Below are 17,211 nucleotides of genomic sequence, written 5' to 3' on the forward strand. Positions count from 1 at the left end.
CCTTGTTTATACCATTTATCTGGTTGCAGGCTAAATAGTACATAATCTCTACTATTTAGCCCATGGCTGAATAAACAATAAAGTTTCAGATATTTAGCTGGTCAGTGGCCAAATACCAGTAATTATGCACAATTTTGTCGGGTGCTGGGTAAATAGCAGTGTTTGTGCATCATTTAGCTGGTGGAAAGATACATTCCCACTTGCTTAAATTAAGCCAATAATCTCTTTATGCAACTCAAAATACTGCAGTTTTTAAGGCTACGACTGCCCTCTGCACATGGGTCGACACCAAGCCAGGAGAAAACATTTCTGTTTGATGTACCACAGGGGAAATAGCGAGATGGTTTGCAAAACGTTCTGCAAATCCATTTTCCCACCTACAATGTTGATATCTTGCTACTTTTTTAGGCTTCTCTCCAATTGTTTTGCTACTTTTGTAAATCCAAGTGATAATCCTTGCTGTAATGAGGGTGAAATGTCTAAAAGTTCTTATAAAAAGTAATACCTTTTCTTCATTTCAGCATCCACAAAATAAGCAGAGAATATACAGATGGGATCTATTGCAAAGGCTAACCACAATAGAGATGTCTATGGTTTAGTTAGAATTTCTGTTTCTGGAATCTAAAACCTTGGAACTAATCTATATGTGTAAAATGTTTGAGCTTTGTGGCAAATCTATTGATAACCTTGAATATGTTAGGTTCTGTGAGAGACAGCATTTGCAAATGTGCTAAATAAGATAGAATGCCAGTGGTAGAAGGTTCAGGTAAATATCTAGCTTTCAGGATACGTAGGCACATGGCCCAGAAACGAAAACACTGGCTTTGACAGAGGGGAATGCCTACTAGATAAGAGAGGAGCTGTAGCAGACAACCAGAATCTGAATGTAATATGCCAGTGGACCAGAGAGTGTAATTCAAGGAGTATGTTATCAAGGAAGAAGGGCTGATATGGGGTCATGAGAAGAGCACACTTTGTGGAAATGTTTCACCTTCGTTACTTAAAGCTTAATGCCAGCTAAGATTCACTTTGTATTCCTTCTGCTTCTTACAGCATTGACTCCGATAAGGGAGGAGGGGACCCACCAATACACCCAACAAAAGATGACCCGCAATTGCGAACAGATAACAAAAAGATTGAGCTACATGAACATGAATTCTTAAGCATGACAAAACAATTTGTAAGTGATACTATATCTCCAATGACATTTGTTTTCACGTGCATGCCTGTGAAATGTTTGGGAATGGGAGGGTGTGCTACTTTCATCCTGCCTCAGTCCTGAAAAAGACAAGTGTAGGGGGAGGAGTGATCCACGGATGATGGGTGATGGGCGAGACTGAAACATACAGAGATGGCCAGGTATACTGTTAGTTTGCACATTTCAGAATTGTGTGTTTGAAAATGTACATATGCAAGAGTATTCTTATGACAAGTGATCATGTTTCCTTCCGCCAGCCAACAGAAATGTTCAAATTAGGTGTATGAAATATTATTCCACTTTTGTTTTGTGCTATAGGAAACTTAAAGTATTAGGTGCTGTCCCTTTATGGGCATCAGCCATACAGCATTTACACTGCACCCACCAACTTGCAATGTTTTCAGGTTAGGCAGAAAGGATCCCATAACACTGTGGCCCTTATTTCATTGCCTCCTTTTTATTGAGTATCTCCACTTTTTACCCTTTGTGTATTCACTAACTTTAAATCTATTGCAGACTAGTGTGAGATAAAGAATAACAAAGAGAGCAGTCATTATAGATGTTAGATTTGCCTGCCTGACCACTCTAATATGGATAATTGTCATCAATGTAGGTCACAAAATGCCAGAGAGGAAGGGCCATCTAGCAGATGTACTAACAACTGGTTGCATAATACTGGTCACAGTTTTTGCGATAAGTAAAGCTTTTTAATAACCGACCTAGGTATAAGTGGGTGGGAATCCGACCTACCTCATGGATATCAATGAGGTAGGTCGCAAATTATGACTCATTACAAGGGGGGCCATCACAGGGATGGTCACGTGCTGGGGTCAGCTGACCATCATGTCTATTATTTCTTTTTAATTAACTTTTGTTAAAGGAAGCCCATTTTCCTAATGCAACTGGTTTTAAAAAGAAAATATGTTTAATTGTTTAGGAGGAGGCAGGGGACCAATGGAATACTGCCTCCCATTAAACAAACTTTTTTATATATTCTCAAAGGGATTGGGTTACCACCTCCTTTGAAGTGTTGGTTAAATATCATGTTACCAGATTTCACTTACAATAATATTGTATACTAGATATTGATTTATCGTTTGGAAGGGATATCAACAATATGCCCATTCCAGACACTGAATCAGTATCCATTTGGGATTCCATTTTAGGAGGCGAAAAATCTTTTCAACTTGTAAACTGGGATTGGTAAATATGAAAAATCATTTTACTGACCCCAAACACGGAATCTGAGCTTTTGAGACTGTTCAAATGCTCAGTACATCTGTCCCTGTGATTGAAAGATGCATTTAGCTGTTTCCTCCATCCCATTTTCATCCATCTCCTCTGGACAGGCACTTAGAACAATGTAACAGCGTATGGCATGCGATTCCCCATATAATTTTGTGACTAGACCCAAAAATGGCATTTTTGCACTAACCGCGACATATGGTGGTAGAATGGTTGAAAACAAACATTAAACAAATCGTAAGTATGCCAATGGAAAGTTCAATCATCACTGTGCATTGGAAAATGTCAAACTACCCTGCTTTTGAGAAGTGGTGGAAGATAATGAATACGCTCTGCTTTCTGGAAAGGGTTTATGCTGAAAGTATTTGAACATTCAGCAAGTTGAAACATGTCCAGGATGAATTTTCAGTATTATATTTAGTAGGTGTATTTTAAAACTAATTGACATTTACACACCCTGGGTCTGATTCACCAAGATAAATTACACTTTTGAATTGGTTTAAACTTTGTAGTATGTGCATTATTTTTGGTATTCACAAACTCCAAAACTATAAACGTCTAAATTACATGTCTCCACTCCAAGAGTAATACAATTGACGTGCACCTGTGTGGGTGAGTGGCGTCCCTCCAAAACCCTTCCCTGACTGCCTGTAAGCCCTTCTTACTCCACCTTAATCCCATTCCGTTTGGTAGTAAGTCTGCCCCTTTTCCCACCTGCTGCCCTCTGTCACTCACACATTTACTACAGCGACTCTGCACACATATACATAGGCAAATTTCTGAATCTGAATGTGAGAATCTTTCTTCTCTGTTGCCTCCTGATACCAATGGTACATCTACAGGACCTTCCTTGGGGACAGGAACTGCTTCATATGTCTATTGCATCTAAAGTAATTAGCAGCATGGAGACTTTTGGGGCTCTGGAGCAGACCATTACTCATAAAAATATTTGACGTAATTTAGACAAGTGATAATGCAAATGTTTTTCGTTGCAGCATCTGCTTGGCTATGCCCTCAGAGGCAGCATAATCATTCTAAATCTCCTTTAGGAGATCCTGTTTTTCACAGAAACCAGAGTCCAATTTAGGGTATGGTGGCTCTGACAGTTAAAATAAGTTATTCCTATTCAGACACAGCCCTCCCTTTAGGACTGCTTGTTAAAGAAAACAGACTGATTGAAGAGATAAGCAACATGGTTTGTACCAGCAACAATCTATTGAGTTACAATGACCTAGACCATACGCATCTCAGCTCCACTCACCTCTCATGTAGGAAAGAATCCAGGTATTTCAGATTATCACTGATTCCTCAGATGTATCCTAGTCCACAAAACTGCATCCTCCAGATCTCTAATTTGGAGCAAATGTTGAATATTTTCATGCAAGAGCCCATCTTTATGGGGCATTGGCATAGGGCAGCGCTGCAAGTCTCCTTGCTGCCTTGCCCTATGCCAATGTGAAAGGACAGGAATTCACCATATGTATGCGATACAGTGTATACCTGTCCTTTCCCCCTGTGCTGGTGCACACCTTGCTGCCTGGAGCCAACACAATCACCCTTGCACCATGGTGCAAGGATATCTGTGTTGCATTGAGGATAGTTTTTGTGAAGGAAGGGGTACCTTCCTGCACAACAAATGACCCGGAGAGGCGTTTTCCTTTTTCTATGGGTGCTACAGAATGGCCAAATGCCAGAAATTATGCACTATCTTCATAGCTGCTGGGTAAATAGCAGTGGTTATGCAGCACACATGCAAAAAGGAAAAAAACAAGTAGAAACAGAAATATTTCTCCTTGTTAAGCCTGCTCTGGGGAGACGTCATGTTTTAACGCTGCCTCAGGCTTACAAAATTAAGTAAATCTGGGGCAGCATCAAAATCTATTGGTGTTGCGTGGAAAAATTCACTGCAAGCCCATGGAGTAAGGCAATGCAGCGACCAGTGGCGTCACAAAGGCCCCCGCATCCCCTGCAGTGTGGGGGCCTTCAAGCTCCAGAGAGCCCCCTCAGCATAGTACCGGGCCTGGGTGAGTCCGGAGAAGGGCACCTCCATGCTATTTGCAGGGGAGGTTCCCTTCAGGTTAGTTAAGCCACTGGCAGCGACTTGCACTACTTTGTCTTACTCCATATCAATGAGGCTATGCAAAGCCACGCGAAGTGGCTTTGCGTGGCCTCACAGATATGGTTGAGAGGCTTGTACCGCCAGGGCATCAAAAAAGTGGCGCAAGACTCTCATAAATATGCCCAAGGTATCTACAATTAATGCACATGTCTATTTTTGCCTTGATTACTGTAATGCAGCCAAAATAAGCAATCTACAAGTTCCTGTTTAGAATCTTTCTGTCACATTTCTGATACAAGTTAATATGACATATCATGTAACGCCTGCCTTGTCTAGTTTGTGTTGGCTTATGATGTTATTTTATTTATTATAGCTCACTTTATGTGGTATATAAAGCTGCATGATGAAATGAGTGTCAACTGCTATTAAGCCATTGGGCAGTACAACCAAGGTGATGTAGTAGGGATACACTCATTAGACTTATCAGTCTAAAATAGAGATCATGGTCAAAATGTCAATGTCTCAAGAAAGCCTATTCTCAAAAATCAGTTCCAAAACAGAATGGTGACTGTTAGCGGTGGATGAAAAGCAAAATATCCTTCCTACTCAAGAGGCCACAAAGGGCCTAGAAATGACAGATGTGAAAGCAGAGCACAGGTCAGGGGAGCACTACATTGGGCAGCAGTGCAAGACTTCATGGGACACTTGAAGGGATTTAAATCTCTTTATTGAACAATTATATAAAGTTGTATAGCTGCTCCATTTACAACCACTGGCCGGTGGATAGTGAGAACATATAACAAAGTGAAATAGGTAAACAAGGGACGGAAGGCAAATACCCCCTGCACCTATGAATAATCATTGCCGCAGAGTCTGCTGATCAACTCTCTCGTGTGGACAAACCTATAGTCCCTATGCAGTTTCTGCTGTCTCAGTCGGACATATGTCTCAACTAGTGAAACGTCAGACGCGTAAATAACATGGACACGTCAGCTTCCTAAATTCATCAGAGAGATAGGAAATACAGGGACCCCATGTTTTGTCGAAAGCGGGCAGGGAGCCTATAGCCACATGTAGTAAAGTACCCTCTTTTTGGCATGTTACCTCCAAATTCTGACTGATGTCAGTGTGTTTGACTGTGTCACTGGGATCCTGCTAACCAGGACCACAGTGCTTATGCTCTCTCTCCTCTAAATTATGTCACTGCATACTGGTAACCCAGTATTTCATCCCAAAATGGCATTCTGGTCACCCCTTATAAGTACCTAGTATATGGTACCTAGATACCCAGGGCATTGATGTTTCAGGGGATCCCAATGGGCTGCAGCATCTCTTTTGCCACCCATACCAAGTCTTCTCAGGACTACCATTGCAGCCTGTGTGAAATGGTGCATGCACCCTTTCACTGCCTTTTACACTGCACCAGGTCACTCACCCATATACCAGGCCTTCCAACCCCGAAAGCTGGGTGCAGAGTATTTGTGTGTGAGGGCAGCCCTGCACTAGCAGAGGTGCTCCCACGTCATCCAGGACCATTTTTCCAGACTTTGTGAGTGTGGGACGCCATTTTACGCATCCACTGTACATAGGTCACGACCAATGTACAGCTTCACAATGGTAACTCTGAATATGGCCATGTTTGGTATCAAACATGTTGGAATCATACCCCAAGACTTTTGCAAGCATTGGTTGTATGATTCCATGCACTCTGGGGGCTCCTTAGAGGACCCCCAGTACTGCCATTACAGCCTTCTGAGGTTTTTCTGGCAGCCTCAGCTGCTGCCACCTCACAGACAGGTTTCCTTCTCAACGTCAATGGAGAGTAACAACGATGGAAAGTGGGCCCCCTGCCCCTTGTCTGAAAGATTAAAAATCCTCCTAGGATTATTGGCACAAGTTCTCTCAGGGTTAAATCCAGTTTGGTCTGGGTCTATCAAGCCCTGCATATAGGGGCCTAGCCTGTTCGCTAAGATAGCAGTGAAAAGTTTAGCATCCACATTCAATAACGTACTAGGCCAATAGGAAGAGCAGAGGGTAGGCTTTGGAATAACCATAATCATGCCTAATTGCATCAACAGGGTAAGTGATCCCGCAGAAGTAAAGCCATTATATAGTAGTGCATTGGGGACCACATTGAAGATGAGAATGTCTGTGTGTGAAGTAACAAACACCTGCCCAGTGGCCTCTCTAAGGAGCTCCTCCTGATGCTTATTGGAGCCATTCATGGGACACTTGAGAACATGACTAGGAAGGAAAGTTATGAAATAGCTACTTAGTTGTAATTAGGGTTGGAAAGAAAACCAGCAGTAATAGTGTGGTGTATGTGGAATTTCGAAACTACTTTTACAAGAAAGGGACTACTTTCACAAGAAAGGAAGAGTGAGTCCCCATTACTACTGTGTTTGAGAGAAACACAGTGTAAGGCTTAACAGCTGAGAGAGTTTGAATCTCACAGGACCTATGAGCTGATGTATCTATTTGAAAAAATGTCTTTGAAGAAATATGCTACAATTAAGCTTTGATAAAGCCACATTAAGCTCCAATGGGAGAGGTGGTGTCCTAATCAATCAATCAATCAGGATTTATAAAGCATGGCTAATCACCGGATAGGGTATTTAGGTATGTGCAAGTCCAGGAAGCTTATTAGAACAGCCAGGTCTTGAGGGCCATTCAGAATTCCGGAAGTGAGGTGATGGTCTGGAGGTGTGTGGGGAGGATGTACCATTTTTTTACTGCAGCATGAGAGAAGGAGTGTCCTCCACTTCTGCTCGGTAGGTGAGGGGAGTTTGGACAAGTGAAAAGGAGGCAGAGCATAGAGTTCTCGACGGTTGATGGAAGTTCAGGTGGTGGTTAATGAACGTGGGTCCTTCAATGTGTAGAGCCTTGTGTGCGTGGATCAGCAGCTTGCATTGGCATCTCTTCAGTATGGGGAGCCTGTGGAGTTGCCTGCGGTGGGGTGTGATGTGGGTTCATCGGGGAAGGCCAAGGATGAGCCTGGCTGCGGTGTTCTGTATGGTCTGAAGTCTCAGTAGGAAGTGTGCAGCGATTCCTACATAGAGGGCATTGTAGGCTGGACTGAGGAGCAGGGTCAAGAATGACTTGCATATGATGATCTGTCTTGGCAGCTGTGGCTGTGGCTCCCATGGGGGGCACAGTCAAGACTGATTTGTAAATGTCTGTCTCCAAACTGCGATGGCATAGTGGGCAATAAAATTATGCATTGAACCTTGATCTGTGACTGGGGGTGAGTGAGTGACAATGTTCAGCAGTCTGACCATCATCTTTTTGTGTTGCTATAATTGCCATAAGTCAGAAGGAAATGCCCAAACGTGGGTTTGTTCACACTGTGCCACTGGATTCAATCTAATCTTGCTGATGAGGGATGATACCCTAAAATCGGTCCATGATGGTTGTTTCTGTTCCAGGGAGGACCTGGTCTGGCACTTCGGTCTGGACTGTCCCCAAGGGTAGCAGGGTCAAGACTGATTTGCATATGGCCGGGTCCAAACTGGGATGGCATGCTGAACAAAAAAACAATGGTATTACCCAGGTCTGTGACTCAGCATGAGTGTTCGACAGTGATCAGCGTTCGGTCCATCATCTTTTTGTGTTGCTATAGTTGCTCTTAGTAAGAAGGGTATGGCCAGACCTGGGTCCCGTGCACACTGTGCCACTGGATTTAAGGTAGCCTGGCTGATGAGAGGTGATACCCCAAAACTGGTCCTGGGATGCTTGCTTCTCATCCCGGGAGGATCTAGCCTGTCCTGGGTCTTTGGGCTGGACTGCTCCCATGGGAGCAGGGCATAGGGAGCAGGGTCAAGACTGATTTGCATATGGCTAGGTCCATACTGGGGTGGGATGGTGGACAAAAAAAACTGTGGATTTAACCCAGATCTATGACTGGGGGTGAGTGTTGGACAATGTTCAACATTCTGCCCATTATCTTTTTGTGTTGCTGTAGTCGCTCTAAGTGAGATGGGTATGCCCAGACATGGGTCCTGTGCTCACTGTGCCACTGGATTCAACCTAGTTTGCCTAACGAGGGGTGATACCCCAAACATGGTCCCAGGATGCTTGTTTGTGTTCCATGAAGGACCTGGCCTGGCAGTTCAGGCTGGACTGTTCCCATTTGGAGCAGGTTCAGGGCTAATTTGTATACGGCTGGGTCCAAAGTGGGATGGCGTGGTTGGCATAAAAACAATGGATTTAACCTAGATATGTGACTAGGAGTGAATGTTTGAAAATGTTTAGCATTCAGTCTAGCATCTATTTGTGTTGCTTTAGTTTCCCTAAGTGGGAAGGGTAAGCCCTGACATGGGACCTGTGGTTACTGTGCCACAGGATTCAAGCTAGCCTGGCTGATGACAGGTGATACCCCGAAACTGGTCCTATGATGCTTGTTTCCATTCCAGAGAGGACCTGCCCTAGCAGTTCAGGCTGGACTATTCCCATGGGGAGCAGGGTCAAGACTAATTCGTATATGGCTGGGTCCAAACTGGGGTTGCATGGTGGGCATAACAACTATCTGTGACTGGGAGTGTTTGAAAATGTTCAGCATTCCATCCATCATCTTTTTGTGTTGCTTTAGTTTCCCTAAGTGGGAAGGGTAAGCCCTGAAATGGGACCTGTGGTTACTGTGCCACAGGATTCAAGCTAGCCTGGCTGATGAGGGGTGATACCCCGAAACTGGTCCTATGATGCTTGTTTCCATTCCAGAGAGGACCTGCCCTAGCAGTTCAGGCTGGACTATTCCCATGGAGAGCAGGGTCAAGACTAATTCGTATATGGCTGGGTCCAAACTGGGGTTGCATGGTGGGCATAAAAACTATCTGTGACTAGGAGTGTTTGAAAATGTTCAGCATTCCATCCATCATCTTTTTATGCTTCTATAGTTTCCCTAAGTGGGAAGGGCATGCCCTGACATAGGACCTGTGCTTACTGTGCCACTGGATTCAAGCTAGCCTGGCTGATGAGGGGTGATACCCTGTAACTGGTCCCAGAATGCTTGTTCCCTGTCCAGAGAGGACCTGCCCTAGCAAAACAGGCTGGACTGCTCTTATGGGGAGCAGGATCAAAACTGTTTTGCATATGGCTGGGTCCAAACTGTGGTGGCATGGTGGGCAAATAAACAATGGATTTAACCCAGATCTGTGACTGCGGGTGTGCTTGACAATGTTCAGCATTTCGTCTATCATCTTTTTGTGTTGCTATAGTTGCCCAAAGTGGAAGGGTACGTCCAGATGTGGGTCCTGTGCTCACTGTGCTACTGGATTCAAGTTAGCCTGGCTGATAAGGGGTGATGGTCCTAAACCGGTCCTAGAGTGTTTGTTTCTCGTCCAAAGATGACCTGGCCTGGCAGTTTGGGCTGGAATGGTTGTGAGAAAAGGCTTCTTTTTTACTTGGCTAGCCCCCACTTTTTGCCTGGTATGTAATATAGCCTATAAGTTGTTAGTGCCCAGGGACCTTACTAACCAGAATCCCTGGGCCAAAGCTCTTTCCCAAAAACTGTTGTGATGCATTGGTGCAATTGGAGACACCTTTATCTGCCACCATACATTCCTAGTAAATGGTACTTAGGTACCCAGGGCAGGAGGAACTAAGGTTAGGCCCCTGAGGGCAGCAGCAGTGATTGTGCCAACCTCTAGGGCCATGCATTCAGAGGCACTCAGCACTGCCATTGGAGGCTGAGTATCCTGATACAACCCTAAGTCCTGTGTGCCCTGTCCACTACAGACTCTATGCAATATAGGTAAGTCATCCCTCTGGCAGGCCTTCAGCCCTAAGTAAGGGTGCACTATACTGTATGTGAAGGCATAGATGCATGATCAATATGGCCCGACTGTGTCCTTGCCAAAACTGGGACATAGTGAGTGAACAGAGCAGCCATTTTAAATGTATGTGCTGGACACTGGTCATTTCCAGTTGCCCAGCTACATGAAGGCCACTCTGAACCCTAGATTGTTTGGTATCAAACAACTGAGAATGATAAATTCAAACTGGTGCCAGTGTTGGATTTATTATAAAATTTACCCAGGGGTCACCTTAGAGGAGACCCCCGCAAAAGCTAACTACCCTGGCATGGTTGCTGGCCACTCACATCCAGCTGCCACTTCCAGACACAAGTCTGCATCCCTGGGATAAGGGCCTCTGCCTTCTGGGATTCAGAACAAAGCCCTTCCTAGGTGGAGATGTCAACTACCCCTCACTCAGGAATGTGCACCATCCTGTCAGCGAGCTTCAAAGTGCATACCGTCTTTGAAACTCGATCAATAGGCCTGCTGCTAGCAGCAGATGGCCTCCCCCATTGCATACCCCCAATTCTTGGTGGGAGCAACAATAGGAAAGGAGGAGTGGCCCTACCTGGCATGCACCACCCTTAGGGTGTTGCATAAGAGGTGGACTACATTTCATTTTCTCCATCTTGGATGGAAGGAAAATAGCCAATCAGGGGTAGGGAACTGACCTCTGCCCACCGGAAGTGGTCACTTAGTGGGTGTATCCATGTATCCACCCTAAGGTAGATGACCCATTGGTCACTACCGGGTTCCCCCTAAAACGCCCACTAATTAAAGTATTTTGTGGGCATTCCTAGACCAAGAATTCAGATTCAATGGGCAGAAGAAGACTACCAACAAGAAAATCCAAAGGCATGAGAACTGTGGATCTGCACAAACAAAAGGCGCCTAACCCTGCTTGCTGCACACTGGACCCAACAATCGCCGCTGATGAGCTGCTGGACAACTGGACAACTCTTAAGAACCCCAGAGGACCTCCAGGTTTTGCAAATTGTCAGAGAACTCCCTTCAGAGTGGAGGTGCACTCTAAATCCAAAATGAACCAACAAGCCAGTGAGGTCCGCTTCACTGACTGGATGCTGATTCCAGAACTGAATGCCGCAGCAAGACCAAACATCAGCCCAACAACTGCGAAGACAGACCCTGTCAGCCGCTTGGGTGCCCCAGCTGCTGAACCACACCAAACCCTGGGTATTGGTCACCTAGCTGCAGATATCCCGAAAATCATCCCACCCAGAACTATAAATGGACCAGGAGGAAGCCCTAGTTGAGGGACTTCAGAAGCAATCTGGACCTCCTGCCAGAGTGCTCCCTTTGTCCTGCAATCGACCCTTGAACTGGCCCACCTCCTGCTTCTGAGGGCATCCTTGCGCACAGCTCTTGGTTTAATGATTCGCTCTGCACCCAGCTGCCCCAAGAGACAACTGTGCTGTAAGGGTCCCCCACCCCTTGCAACCTCAACACTCCATGGGGACCCCCGGGAGTCACCTTTAAACTTACCTGTGCAGTGCTTTTCCAAGTGGTCCACCACAGTGGCCCTGCACCAGCTGCAGAGACCTTTTCCTGCTGTTTCTGCTGGAACCGGGACCTGCCTGAACTTCTCCAGCTCACAGTGAGTGGCCATCGACAGCCTTGACCAACCTACAAAAGACGAACTTAGTAACTTAACTCTATGATTTTATATTCATTTTTAGCCTATCCACTATTGATTCCTATAGTGAGTAATTACGAACAAAAAGACAATTTTTATCAAACTTCAAAAATTCATATCTCAAACATTTCTTAACCAATTGTAATGATCTTGGTCTTAAAATGTATAGAGAAATCTGAACTATTCTTATAAATTGGTCTTGAGCTATTCCTTTGAGTGTGTGAGTTGCAAGATTGATAGTGTTAGTACAACAAATGCTTTGCACTTCTCCAAGATTAGCCTAACTGCCTGACCAAGCTACCATATAAATTACAACATTCTGTGGTCTAGTTTTTACCTCTATAAACCAACATGTATTTGCCTGTACTCTCTTCACAGTGTGCCTAGCTTTGCACACTACATAGAGAGCCAGCCTCCTACATTTGACCATAACTGCTCCACATAATTATGCCTCGGACATGGCTGGTGGTCTGGCAGTTGACTGGTGGCTTTTGATTGCGCGGTCTGCTGCCCTACGCATTGTCCCTTGTCTGGGGGACACCCTACGGGCTGGAACCTAATATTCTTGTGGGATGGATGATCTCAATCATCTCATGGAGCATTAATGGGCTCCTGGACTGCATCAAAAGGACCGTGGTGCTCAGAGAAATCAAAAGGCTGGCCCTGGGGGTGGTTCTGTTGCAGGAGACACATTTGTTGGGTACCCGTTGCTCCTTCCTGAGGCGTTTTGGATATGATAGGGTCTACCACTCGGGGTTTATGCAAGGGTCCTGGGGGGTGGCCCTGTTGCGCCACAGGTCGGTGCCGCTGGTTGTTACAAAGGTTCACGAGGATCCCTTGGGGAGGTATATCGGTGTTGATGGCCAGATGGAGGCCAAACAATATAACCTGGTGTCTTGTTATGTTCCCCGCACTTGTTGCAGGCCACATGTGCGGCACTTGGATTCCTTTTGGCGTCAATGTCTGCTGGATTCAGGCTGGTAGGCTGTGACTTTAATGCAGTGCCAGACCCAAGCTGGGATGTCCCCGCGGAACCCAGCTCCGTCCGTTCCGCTGGACAGATTCCTGGGGGGCTCTGCGATGTACGGAGCGTGTACCACCCCCTTGAACATACCTACATCCATTGGTCTGCCACCCACCACACTGAGGCCCATATTGACCTTATGTGGGCCTCGGCCGTGGACGTGCTGACTCTGAGGTCTACTCAAATCCTTCCTCAGGGTATAGCTGAGTATTGCTGAGTGGGGGGCTGTGTCTCGGTCACAGCAACCAATCTGGAGGCTCAATGCTTGGTGCCAGCAGTCCCCGGAGTGGGCTAGTTTCGTCAAGGGGGAACTTGAGGCTTTCTTTCAGTGCAATGTGGGTTAGGTGACCTCTGGGGCGACGGTGTGGGAGGCGTGCAAGCCAATGATGAGGGGCATTATCAAGGGCTACATTCGTGCACAGGAGCAACGCCAGAGGGTGTGATGTGAACAAATTGAGGCTAAGATATTGCAGCTGGAGGGGCATGCTGGACACCCAGACGTGCTAGCGATACGTCAGTTGGCCCTGGCGTGGACGGAGCTACGCCAAAGGTCTCTTGAGGTGGCCAAGCAATGTTGTCAGGCCTTGATAAGGAGGGTGTATGAGCTGGGCGATAAGGCAGGTAAACTGCTTTACTGGTTGGCGACACATGGGGCGGTAGCCAGGGTGGTGCCTGCCATAAGAGACGTAGAAGGGAACACCCATGTGGAATTCAACACGATTGCGCTGGTCTTCTCAGACTATCACCAGGAATTGTATACCAAAGATCCTCTCCCGCATTTGGTAAAGAGGGACTCTATGGTCTGGGATCTACCAGTGCCAACTGTCCCCTCTACCCTTGCTCAAGACTTGGACCATCCACTGACAGTGGAGGAAGTGGATGCCGCCATCTCCGTGCTTAATGGGGGTAGAACCGCCGGGCCTGATGGATACCCAATTGAATACTATAAAAAATTCCGCTCATTGTTGGTGCCTCATCTTCTGAAACTTTACGATGCGCCCCTAACAGCGGGGGCTTTTCCCCCTGAACTTGACTGCTCCCCTGCCCAAAGATGGGCAAGCTCTAGACCAATGTGCGTCATATTGGCCAATCTCCCTTATAAACGTGGATAGAAAAACATATGCTAAGGTGTTGGCTCTGTGTCTCACGCATACACTTCCCCACCTTATTCATCCGGCTCTATGCAGCTTCATGCCTGGCAGGAGCACACGTCACTGTGTCCGGCGACTCCAGGTGGCCGTGTCCCATGGCTCTTGTACCAATAGCCCTCTGGCCCTTCTCCTCAGAGATTTCTGTAAGGCATTCTATACAGTTTCATGGGAATATATGGAGGTGGTCCTTGCGGGTCTGGGATTGGGACCCCTGCTTGGTGGAATGATCCGTCTCCTGTATCAACACCCCACAGCCCAGGTTCGGGTGAATGGAGTACTTACCCGGATGTTTGTCGGGGGACGTGGCAGGGCTACCCCCTCTCTCCTCTGCTCTTTGCGTTGGTGATTGAGCCGCTTGCGAGTTTGCTGTGGGGCGATCCCCTGATGTGGGGCTGGAGGTGGGGGAAGGGAATGGAAGATAGAGTTTTGCTTTATGCCGACGATGTGCTGGTGTTTCTTAGTGATCCGCCCATGTCGGGACCCAGATGTATGGAACTGTTAGAGCGATTTGGGGAAGTGTCTGGTCTTCTTGTCAACGCCCAAAAATCTGCCTTGGTGGAGGTCGGGGGATGCAGAGGCTAGGCTGTGGTGTCCTCAGGTCCTCATGCGAAGAAAAAATTAAATACTTGGGGGTCCACGTTTTCTCTCTGCCTGGCCTAGTGTGGGTGCTCACCTGCAGCACTGGAAGGATCTCCCTCTCAATCCCTTGGGTCGTACGGCCCTCCTCAAAATGATGTGGCTACCTAGATACCTGTATGCCCTTCTAAACTACCCTTACCACATACCAAAGGTGTGGTTCCGCACTATCACATCCAAGTTTACTAATTTTATTTGGAATGGTGGGAGGCACAAGGTGGCTTTCACACCGTGCAGAGTCCCGATATGTACCAGACCTCTATATTTACTATCTAGCCGCCCAGATGATGCCCATAAACGACTGGTTTGCCGGGGTTGGGATGACCCGGCGTACCGATTGGAGATCTGAGAAGCAGGCTTTGGGAGTCTATTAGATATGCTTTATGGCGGCAGGGTTCCTGTCCAGACTGTATCTTGCACCCGAGTGGCGGTGCACTGTTGGAGGGCAGTTCTGAAACGTATAAAATGGGACCGATGTCTTACTCGAATGACTCCGCTGTGGCGCAGCAACTGGCTGCACCAACCCACTGCACTAAAAGGCTTTCTGCAGTGGGACTTAATAGGGATTACTTACTTAGGTGATACTTACTTTCAGGATATGAGAACTCAATACGGGTTGCACTGGAAACAGTTCTTCCGATACCTGCAGTTGCGCCATGCTTTGGGTGCCCATGCTGCAGCGCACATCCAGCTCCCTGATTGCAACCGCCCGAGGCCAAGTTGTTCGCTGGGAAACTAGGGAAGAAAGCAGAGTCCCAAATGTATAAATCGCTGTTCACAAATTCCCCAGATGGGTTAGACCATCTGCGTCAGCGATGGACACACTGGGTAGGTGAACTGGACGAGGACGACTGGCGGGAGGCATTGTTGGCCCCCCGAGAGTTAGCCATATCGGCTAGGCTGCGAATGGTGCAGTTCAACTATCTTCATCTGTCCCCAGCAAATAATGTTGAGGATGTCAGCCGGGGCGGGGGCGGCTTGTGCTAAGTGCGGCCTCCTTGGGGAAGATTTTTTCCATGTAACCTGGAACTGTCCCCGAATACGACCATTTTGGGAATGGATTAATGAGGAAATGGCAGATGTCCTGGGTCGTCCAGTTGACTTGAGTCCCAGGGTTGCACTGCTGGGGCTCTTGGAGGAACTAGATGGCCCACGAGCGGATCGGATATTTATAGGGGTGACATGCCTTGTTACCAAGTGAGATATTGCTTGTGGGTGGAAGCTTCCTGGGGCTCCCTCGTTGGCAGGGTGGAAAGCGGGGTTGATTGGTGCGCGCGTCAAGAAAAGCCTATTTACGAGGCCCAAGGGTGTTCAGACAAACACGACACAATACGGGGGAAATGGTGAACCTATCATGGTGTTTTGTTATAACGTACCGCTGGACGCTGGGTGTCCAACTACAGACTGCGTCCTTTGTATTGGACTCATTTTATTGTGATGTTGGAGCTTATTGTAACTGCACTGCTTTTCACTTTTTTGGAAACAATAAAAATTTGGTTCTTAAAAAAAACAAAATCCTTAAAAAATAAACAACCGGTTTTGCCACATTGAAAATAGCTTTTAGGGTTTTTCACTGACAGGACATGTGAAACATTATTTTCCTACATGTCCTACGTTCAAATACCAGGCACCCTACTTTTTTGAGACCATGGGCCAGGTGTATCAATGCCCGCTTGCAAATGCAAAAATGCCTTTCAGTATTTATGAAAGGCATTTGCAACGCAAATTTAAGGAATCGCTAAAATAGCGATTCCTTAAATTTGCGAGCCTGTTAAGAGAATCGTAAATTGCGATTCTCTAAATAAGAAATTGCAAATAAGGAATCCTTATTTGCGATTTCTAAACCTACAAGCAGTTCCTTAATGCGAATTGGGTATTAAGGAATCGCTATTACCACCAAGTTGAACTTGGTGGTAACCATGTGCAAATTAAAAAAAATGCATTAAAAATGCATTTTTAAAATTGACATGTAACGTACACATGCCCCTTTGGCATGTGTCCGCCTTACATGTCCTTAAAAAACATTTTGGGGTGCAGCAGAGGGGGCTTTAGGCCCCCAGCACCCTGGGGTTTGCACTCGCAAATATGGGCCGGTATCGAAATTTGCGATTCGGTAATAGCATTCGCGATTTTAAAGAAATCGCTATTACCGAATCGCAAATATGATGATTTGCATTTTGCGAATCAGAAATAGCGATTTCTTAAAAATTGCTATTTCCGAATCGCAAATGACTTTTTTATTACATCTGGCCCCAAATGCCTAGTTTAGGAGTGACTTATTCTAGTATTGAAAAATAATGTTTAGACCTGTCCAAAGGCTTTTTTTAACAGGTTAGATATGCAGTTTTAAAACTGCTCTGCCAGGCTACTGTTGTAGACTCAGGGTTGAGTTTGTTGTTCCACTGCATTAGGTGACACCATGGGGGGTTATTCTAACTTTGGAGGATTGTTA

The sequence above is a fragment of the Pleurodeles waltl genome, chromosome 4_2, assembly GCF_031143425.1.
Source record: "Pleurodeles waltl isolate 20211129_DDA chromosome 4_2, aPleWal1.hap1.20221129, whole genome shotgun sequence".
NCBI classification, from domain to species: Eukaryota; Metazoa; Chordata; class Amphibia; order Caudata; family Salamandridae; genus Pleurodeles; species Pleurodeles waltl.